The sequence below is a fragment of the Macrobrachium nipponense genome, chromosome 30, assembly GCF_015104395.2.
Source record: "Macrobrachium nipponense isolate FS-2020 chromosome 30, ASM1510439v2, whole genome shotgun sequence".
Taxonomy (NCBI): domain Eukaryota; kingdom Metazoa; phylum Arthropoda; class Malacostraca; order Decapoda; family Palaemonidae; genus Macrobrachium; species Macrobrachium nipponense.
In genome coordinates, this window is record NC_087218.1 from 45,972,431 (window position 1) to 45,981,049 (window position 8,619).

At 37.8% G+C, this 8,619-nt stretch overlaps 1 long non-coding RNA gene across 1 annotated transcript; it reads left to right on the forward strand.

Moving 5' to 3' along the window:
* The first annotated feature begins 4,394 nt into the window (after positions 1 to 4,394).
* Positions 4,395 to 7,571, forward strand: LOC135202063 (uncharacterized). The gene is made up of 3 exons (XR_010311665.1): positions 4,395 to 4,521; positions 6,180 to 6,398; positions 7,273 to 7,571. It is a non-coding gene; the product is annotated as an uncharacterized LOC135202063 (long non-coding RNA).
* The last annotated feature ends 1,048 nt before the right edge of the window (positions 7,572 to 8,619 follow it).

Consider the following 8,619-nt stretch of genomic DNA (forward strand, 5'->3'; position numbering starts at 1 on the left):
GGGTTCATCTTCAGTAAAAAAAAAAAAAAATTACAAGAACTCGCAACATTTTATTATTATTATTATTATTATTATTATTATTATTATTATTATTATTATTATTATTATTATTGACCTCTTAGAACTTTAATGACTTATAATCATTCACCATTTTTTATGATCCAGTCTTTATGTTTGCCTAATACATAACTAGAGACTAAAACGAGAACTTGAGAGAGAGAGAGAGAATTAGTTACTGATTGAAATGAGTCTTTTTCCAAGCTACCCCCCCAATCAGCAAACCCAAGGCAAGGTCGACAAGACTGCTTCATAATAAAAAGGCACGTATTTGTCAAAGAACCAACCCCAAGCCACAGAAAACAAAACCAACTATAGAAAATAGCAAAAAAAAAAAAAAAAAAGGAAATCAGAAGGAGGTTAACCAGAAAATGTGACAAGGAGACAACCGAAACCTGGCCGAGGAAAAAAAAAAAAAACCAAAGAGGAACCACCTCGGTGCCTAAAACCAGAAACCGCACTTTGGCGTCTTCGCCTTCGTCTGTAGTAAGCCGCGGAGGTCGGTCTATCTGTCTGTCCACTTGGGAATTGCTTCGAGAGGGACCCTTGCCCCGACGCCCCATTACGCCCGAGTTTATCGCTGCCGGTGAGGGTTGGGGGGAGGGGAAAGGGGGAGAAGGGGGGCGTGCGTTCCTTTGCTTAAACACTTCAAGGGCTGTTGCGTCCTGTGTTGGCACTGAAAGCCTCTCCTGGAAACACAAAGACGGCTATACTACCTTACTCTGGTTGGCAGGCTGAGACGCATAAATATAGGGCCGTAGAGAAGGACGACCGTCTGTGGGGGGTTGAGGGGCGGCGGCTGCTGCTGTTTGCTGCCGGTCCAAAGACCGATTCCGCCTCCGATTCCCAAACCTTTCGGGTGGCACGCCCATTCAGAGGCCATTGGAGGCCACTGGTGCGTAAGGGCGCTGCCTCAGAAATGGGGATTTGTTTTAATCAAATGTCTATACGTTTCGTCAAGGCTATGGCTAGGCTTGTGATCTCTCTCTCTCTCTCTCTCGCTCTCTCTCTCTCTCTCTGTCTCCAATATCTCTCTTCTATCCTCTCTCTCTCTTGCTTTTTACTGAGTAGTTTCTCGTGAACTGTTTGAGTAGGTTAGACAGTTTAATCAATCAAAACTGATATTTGAAGTCATAAACGACATGGTCTTTCGTTGTCGTTCTTATAGAAGAGTGGTAATGAATATAGGTTCAACTACTCTTTTATTTATTTTTTTTTATTTTAATCTTATTAGTCTGTCTTTTTAAATGGTTTATTTAAAGAAATTGTTCGTTAATGTTAAATATACAGTTTCACATTGCTGACTAATATTCATGGCATTATCACTGAATTCGTGAACAATTTCACCTTTTTTACTGCTGCTAAATTTATCAGGAGCATCCTTATTATTAACGTCTCTAGTCTCTACGGCATTTAGGGACATAGATTAAATGTCGTACATTCGCGTAATGGAACCCTTTTTAAATCCATTATACGACCTAAATCTTGGCTGCTAAAAAAATAAGACGGCGCACAGTTGAATTAACTATTACCGAACATATCAGTAGTACTACACCAGTTACTTCAATATTTATTTATATATCCACCGAACGAGATTCACACAGCATTCCTATTCTCGTATTACGACGTCCATACAGATCAACGAAAAAAGTAACCTTCAGAACTTGGCCAGAAGGCAATTCATTGCGTTAGTTAAAAAAGGACGGGGTTAGAAATGAACATATTATTGGTACAGTAAAAGTCACTGAAGCATCAAAGAAAGTTCAAGGGAGAAGGTTAAGATGGTATGGCCACCTGATGAGAAGAGAAGAGCAACACATAGCAAGAGAAGTGATGGACGTGGAGGTGGATGGAACACGAAGGAGAGGAAGACCTAAGACCAGGTGGAGGAGAGATTGCATTAGAGATGATGTGAGGGAGAATAAGGGAGTGCGGGAGGAAATGACACAGGACAGAGGTAGATAGAAGAGATTCATTAAAAACGGCGACCCCAAATAGGGATAAAACTGGGAAGAAGAAGAAGAGTTCAGAGCCAGCCGTCATTCAAAATCGTGATTCCACGTCATCAAGAGGTCGAAAACTCTTGTTCGTTGACCCAGTGAAGAGAGCTCACTGCCGCCATCTCTCGGTTGCAAATCTAACGAGAACTTGAGAGTTTAGCTCGTTTTTTGTTCTCCTTGTGTATATGGGGGGAAAGAGACACGTCTGCGCGAAAGGAAAAGAAAATGATACGGATATTTATGCCCCTACCCACCTCAACAATTTTGAAAGTTTGAATACTTGGATTTGGGGATTCAAGAATAAATTCATTGGACCCCTGTTGACTACAGAGATGAAAAGGGAGAATGGGTAGCAATTTCATCCGCCTAGGCATTACTAAAGGTTTTCTTTACAGCGTCCCTTCAGCCCCTAGCTACAACCCCTCTCATTCAAATATGTTGGACAGAATCATGGTTGCAAATGATTAATACCGGTGACTCCCATGGGGAGGGGGGCGTGTTGTGCTGGAACTTGTGCCGTCAGTGCACCTCACGCGTGGTTCACTGTAGGCGGTATTTGAGGTTCTTTGCAGCGTTCCTTCGGCCCCTAGCTGCAACCCCAGCCATTCCTTTTACTGTACCTCCTTTGATATTCTCCCATCTTACATTCCACCCCCGTCCAACAATTGTTTCAGAATGCAACTGCTTTGAGGTTTTCCTCTTGTTACACCTTCCCTTCGTAACCTTTTATTCTCTATTTTCCTTTTAGCGCTGAATGACCTCATAAGTCCCAGCGCTTGGCTTTCGACCTAAATTGTAAATTCTATTCTAATACCGGTGATTGGAAGAAATCGGTTTTATACAATGGCACTCATGGTGTCTCGGAGAAAATTCCTCTGCCATTATGATACTAAACATCAAATCTCAAATTTCCATATTATATTGAATGATTGAAACCAGGAAATAAAAAAAAATAAAATAAAAACATTGTCAGAGGAGTGGTGTAGGTCTTGGCATTGAAGTCTTAAATATCTAGAGACATTAATTTAATTGGTTTCTATTCCTCAGAAAGGTTAGGAATAGTTATTCATGTCTGCTACCAGATGGGATGTGTTTTCAAAGGGAATATTTTATAGACTAACTTTCGTTGAGTTCATTTCTCCCAAGTATACTACACGATTCCACTGTAGGTATTAGTAGTATATTTCGAAAATTTGTGTCAGGAACCAAGTGGTATTGCATGCTGACACAGTTCTTGTACCTATCGTTTACATTTAATCCCGGGTTATTTCCATAATTTTACGTCGACTTTTCTCTTATTACATTTCCATAAGTATAGCCAACGCATAACATGCGAAGATTATAGAAATTTCCTACATTTTCTTATTGCATTTTTACTTTGAGTATTTAATGAAAAGAAAGTTAGTATAAAGTGAAATTGAATTTATGTACTTTACAGAATAGAATTATCCATCAATAATAAAACCATGCACAATTTAAAATCAACAGTCATGCATTATGGTTAGAAAAAAATGTAAACATATCAATTTGAACTAATGAGACCAAGATAACTACGCAAGTGTGTCCTGCAAATGTATTTTACCCATTTTCTTTATTCACTTCCATTCAGGATTGAAGGAGGAACTTCTGTAGCGTAAATAGGTGACCGTAATGAATCATAACTATTCAGAATACTTCAACTAGGACTAATTATAATTAGATGTCGGTTAATCTGAGTAATAGTGTCGCGTCGACTAATTTCATTGGAAACTGCAGTTACCAACTTACCTATAGTATTTTGGTTGCAATATTTACTCCATAATATATTTTGTAATTGAATTTGTAAAAGAATAATTGCTGGAACTTTTGAGGGCAATATTCTGCCTAGAAAAATTTTAACCACGATTCAAGTCAAGTTAAGAATAAAACGTTCTTTTCATGTTGATTTTGGGTATAATCTAGTTATTGAGTGTGTATAATACGCTAATTATAGTGAACATAGTCAGTAAATAACATATAATTGGCATAATGACAATGTCAATTTAATATTAAAGGTCAGTTGCCTTTTATTTATCCCTTTCTAAAACGACTTTTCACCACCACAACTTTTGGTGAATAGAATGCAGCAGGAAGTTACTAGTGGGGGAATTTATTTTTATTAAAAATTCACCTTTGAATTTCCCGTTCAAATATTTGAATGATAATTCTATCACTACAATAATTAAAAATCATAATCAAATACTATAAGATGGCTATTCTACCCATAAATTGAAGATTAATTGTCTATTAAAGTAGTGTTCTGATAAAATATAGGTACCTGGCAATCTAAGTTACCTGACACCGTGATAAATGTGGTGACTTGACTCGTGAGACGTTTCTTCCTCTGGTATCCATGTTAAACTTGCCACGTTTCTGTTTTGAACTTTTGTCGAAAATATTAACCGAACCAGCTATTTGAAGGCTTGTAAGGTTTATTATATGGCATGTGAGTTATATTATCTAGTTTTTTCCATATTAAATTAACTTTGGATCATCATTTTATGTCTGGTTTTCCCTAAATTGCCAAAAGAATTGTGTTCAAAGAGGAGGCTCGCCCTTGTTGAACCCCATGTTACTGTAGTGGCATAAATCGAAGATCAGTGGAAATGGAATAGTAATATATTTTCATTATCATCAGTGTATTATTAGTACTTATTACGGTTTTTGTGTTGTATTGGACTTTCCGTAAGGTTAATTTTAATCATTGTACCCTAGGCTAACCCTAGCCAGTAGTACTTTGTGTTACGTAGCCAGAAAGCGATTCTGCAGTTCAATACCTAGTAAGTATTGATCAATTCTGCCATTGTGTAATACTTTTGTTACTTTGTAGTTTTGTTGAGCATGGTATGATCCCCATAGGGGGTTAGTGCCAACAGTGCACCTCATGCTTTTCACTGAAGGTTCTTTGGAGTGTCCCTTCGGCCCCCGGCTGCAACCCCTTTCATGGTAGCCTTTCATTCCCTATTTACTGTACCTATGGCCTAAAGTCTATTTTCTATTCTATTCTATGCTATAATTGACCAAAACACTAGAATTTTGAAGTGAATATGACAGGGAGGTTAGGTGAAGTAATGGTATTTCTATATAAGCATTCTGCATCGTTCATCCCCGCAAATACGAAAGCCACCAGGAATTGGGGTGTCAAATGTATTTTGCCGGGTTTAGTACGAGTCCCTTGGGGTTAATTACAGTCGTCCGAATAAATATTACTTAAAATTCTTGTTCATGCAGTAAAACTACATAGAAAAACCGCAACTGCCATAGTCTAGGCCGCCGCGGAATAGTATAGATCTACCAAAGTAACTTTTCGTATCATACCCAGGGGTTGGTGCAATTTCCTAGTTGTAACAGTTAGCCAAAGGGTGATCTGGAGGGGGAACCAGGGATTGGGCGCTGCAAAATTCCCTCGCGTTAATTAAGATGCTGTGCCTTGGTTAGGTTACGTTTGGTAAGGATGTATTTTGGCAGTATTTGATAGACTTATTAAAAAAAAAAAAAAAACTTGTGTTACATAAACATAACACTGACGTTATGTTAAGAATGGCTTAGAAACAGACACTCCCTCTGTAGCTATAGACTAGATGCATGTAATTCATGAAAAACTTGATTAATTACGAAATCAAGCCTGACGGTCAAAATGAGGTGTGACTTATTTAGGGCATCTAGCCTACTAGGTAGGTAGGCTAGTAAGTTTAGGATATGTCCTAACCCAACCTTAACTTTTATCTATAACTATGCCTTGCCCCGAACAGACCCCCTTGAGCCAGGTGTTCCAATTACAGACCTACCAAATGAAACTGAATTGAGCTGGAAAACATAGATGTTGGGAGATTGAGGCTCTCCTCAGTAGGGGAAATAACTTAAGGCTCATACTATATGGTATATATTTGTACCATTTTGTATGTGAAGAGTTCCACCTAAACCATCATAATTGTCACTCCCATACTAGTTATTAGTAGAAAGTGAAAAGCTATGGCAAGAAAGAAATTACCAAGGAAGAAAATTTTGAAGGTTTTCAAATGATGTAATTATATTTAAGGCAGATTTTCAAATTACTATAATGTATTGAGATTGAGGTAATAGTTTGTTTACTTTTCACTACAGGAAGGGCTGAATCAAGCAAGAGATTAAAAGTTGGATGACTAAGATCGAGTTGAATACGAAACCGAAGACATGAATGGCGTTCAGACCCAAAGGCACAAAGGATTCAGTAGAGTGCCTTGTGCAAGCGGAGTTTTCATTCATCAAGGATAAAATATGACGCATAGAGGGTTGGCAGTGGAGGAGGAAAAAACAGCCAAGGATGTTAACATCGTATTATTAGTAAAGTTAATTTTAACTTTTTCCCCTACGTAGTATTATCAGTAAAATTCCTTTTAGCTTTTTCCTGATGGTATAGGCCTTGCCCCTCCATAGAATCATTATTTTACTGTATATAAGACAAGTTACTGTATACTATTAAGAAGAAAGTAATATATTCAATACAAAATTTTTTTGCTGATGTTATGAATGACACCTCAACCTGTTATCAGTAATAGATCAGTTCATCTTACTGATGCAGTCATGGTATATATTAATTTCTTTAATTATATTTAAAGGTGTCTCCTCAGTTCGAATGGCAAGCTTTTGAGGCACCTTTATCCATCTAACACTTACTACACTCTGAAACGGAGCCTGCTTTTTGAATGATTTGCTTAACCAAGGTGCAACACTTTTTATCCTTTCGTATGATTACTTCTGTTTTGTTTATCGAACTTCATTGTGATTTTCATGGTTGAAATGGTTAACAACTTGTTAAGATCAAGCCCTTCAAGGGACCTTAATGAGAGTCTTATGAATTTGAATCCTTATTCTGTTTACATTATTTTAATGGTAATAATAGGATCCCACAAGGTCAGATCTTTGTCAAGCGGTGTAAGACATGTAAGCCTTTAAGTGTCCAATTTCTTTAACCATGCATTGCTCATTTAGGCAAACTCTGAGGGAGATTAAATACAGAGCTGAATGGTTTTGATGAACCATTACCTAATAAATGATAAAGTTTTGTATGGTAAAAAAAACTTTAGCAGGAGATTTTTGACAATGTAGTTTGTATAGCATTTATGAATTAGCATCTAGTGATCTTTTTGAAACGTATATTTCAAATAGGTGTGAAAGTGATAAACTTATCTAGCAGTAAATTATGACTGCATTTCAGATTCTGCGGTTCATCACAAGAAGTTGGCATGAAGCATCAAGATACGAAGACTGGATTCATTTGTCCACTCCCTCCCCCCTGTTTTTCTCGGTCGTCTGGTCACCTGTAATTTAAGTCACTGTCTCCTTTGCTAGTTGTTTGCTCCCTTGTCAGCTGTCCCATGCACATTTTGACGTGTTTAGAGAGCTTTTCTGAGTGTAATCATCCTCACCTTACTTGTTGTTATAAAGTGGATCTGCAAACTAGTACTACTTACTTTATTGGTCTAGAATTTGCTTGTTGGCATCTTGGAAGGTGTTTCTGAGGGATATAGAGTTGAGGATATTTTCATGCCTGTCTGCTTGTTTTAATGTGTTCAATCATTGCAGGCACTTGGTGTATTTTTTTTATTCTTTTAAAGAAATGCATCTGTGTACAGTGATAGTTGATTATCTGTCACGATGATTATTATGCAGAAGTTGAACCCTATTTATATGGAAGAAACTCAGAGGCCATTGACCTGGGAGTATTTTGTGATTCAGCTAATTGAATGACAAGAATACCTCTTGTGGACAAACACGCTTACCTTACTTCCCCCCGCCCCCCTTCCTACCTCCTCCTGTCATTCTGTCCAACCACTCAGCTAGCGCCTCAGTGACGTGATTGGTATGATGTTTGCATCCCACCTTGGTGGTCGCGGGTTCAATTCTCGGCCAATCCATTGAGGAGTGAGAGAGGTGTATTTCTGGTGATAGAAGTTCACTGTCGACGTGGTTCGGAAGTCACGTAAAGCCGTTCGTCCCGTTGCTGGATAACCACTGGTTCCATGCAACGTAAAAACACCATACAAACAAAACGAGCACTCAGCTCCCTCCTTTCATGGCCTTTGTGCTGAATTACTGAAAGTGCCCCAGTGCTTGGCCTTATAATGAGCCCAATTCTCATAAACAAAAGTAAAGTTAATGACTGACTAATGTCATAAGGAAAACACATTGAGGAATGGTTAATCTAGTCGGTTTGAGTGATTTAGGCTGTCAGTAAAATGTTGCTAAGTACTGTAGACATTGAGTACAAAATAGGATTAGTTTCTCTTTACCTGTGCTTTTTTTTTTTTTTTTTTTTTGTTTTTTTTTTTTTGAAAAGCTACACTCGCTTCTTAACCACTGACTTCACCTCCATTCTTATATAAATCAGATTTGTCAGAATCTAGTGATCAGATTTGAATGACTTCAATTACATTCATATAAAAATAAGAGGTTTGTTGTTTGTATGATTACTTGCCGAGTGTAAAAATAAATATTTTGTGTAATGGGTACAGACCACTTTGTTGTGCTATTGGTGCTCTTTTCTTTCATTCCCTTATATAAT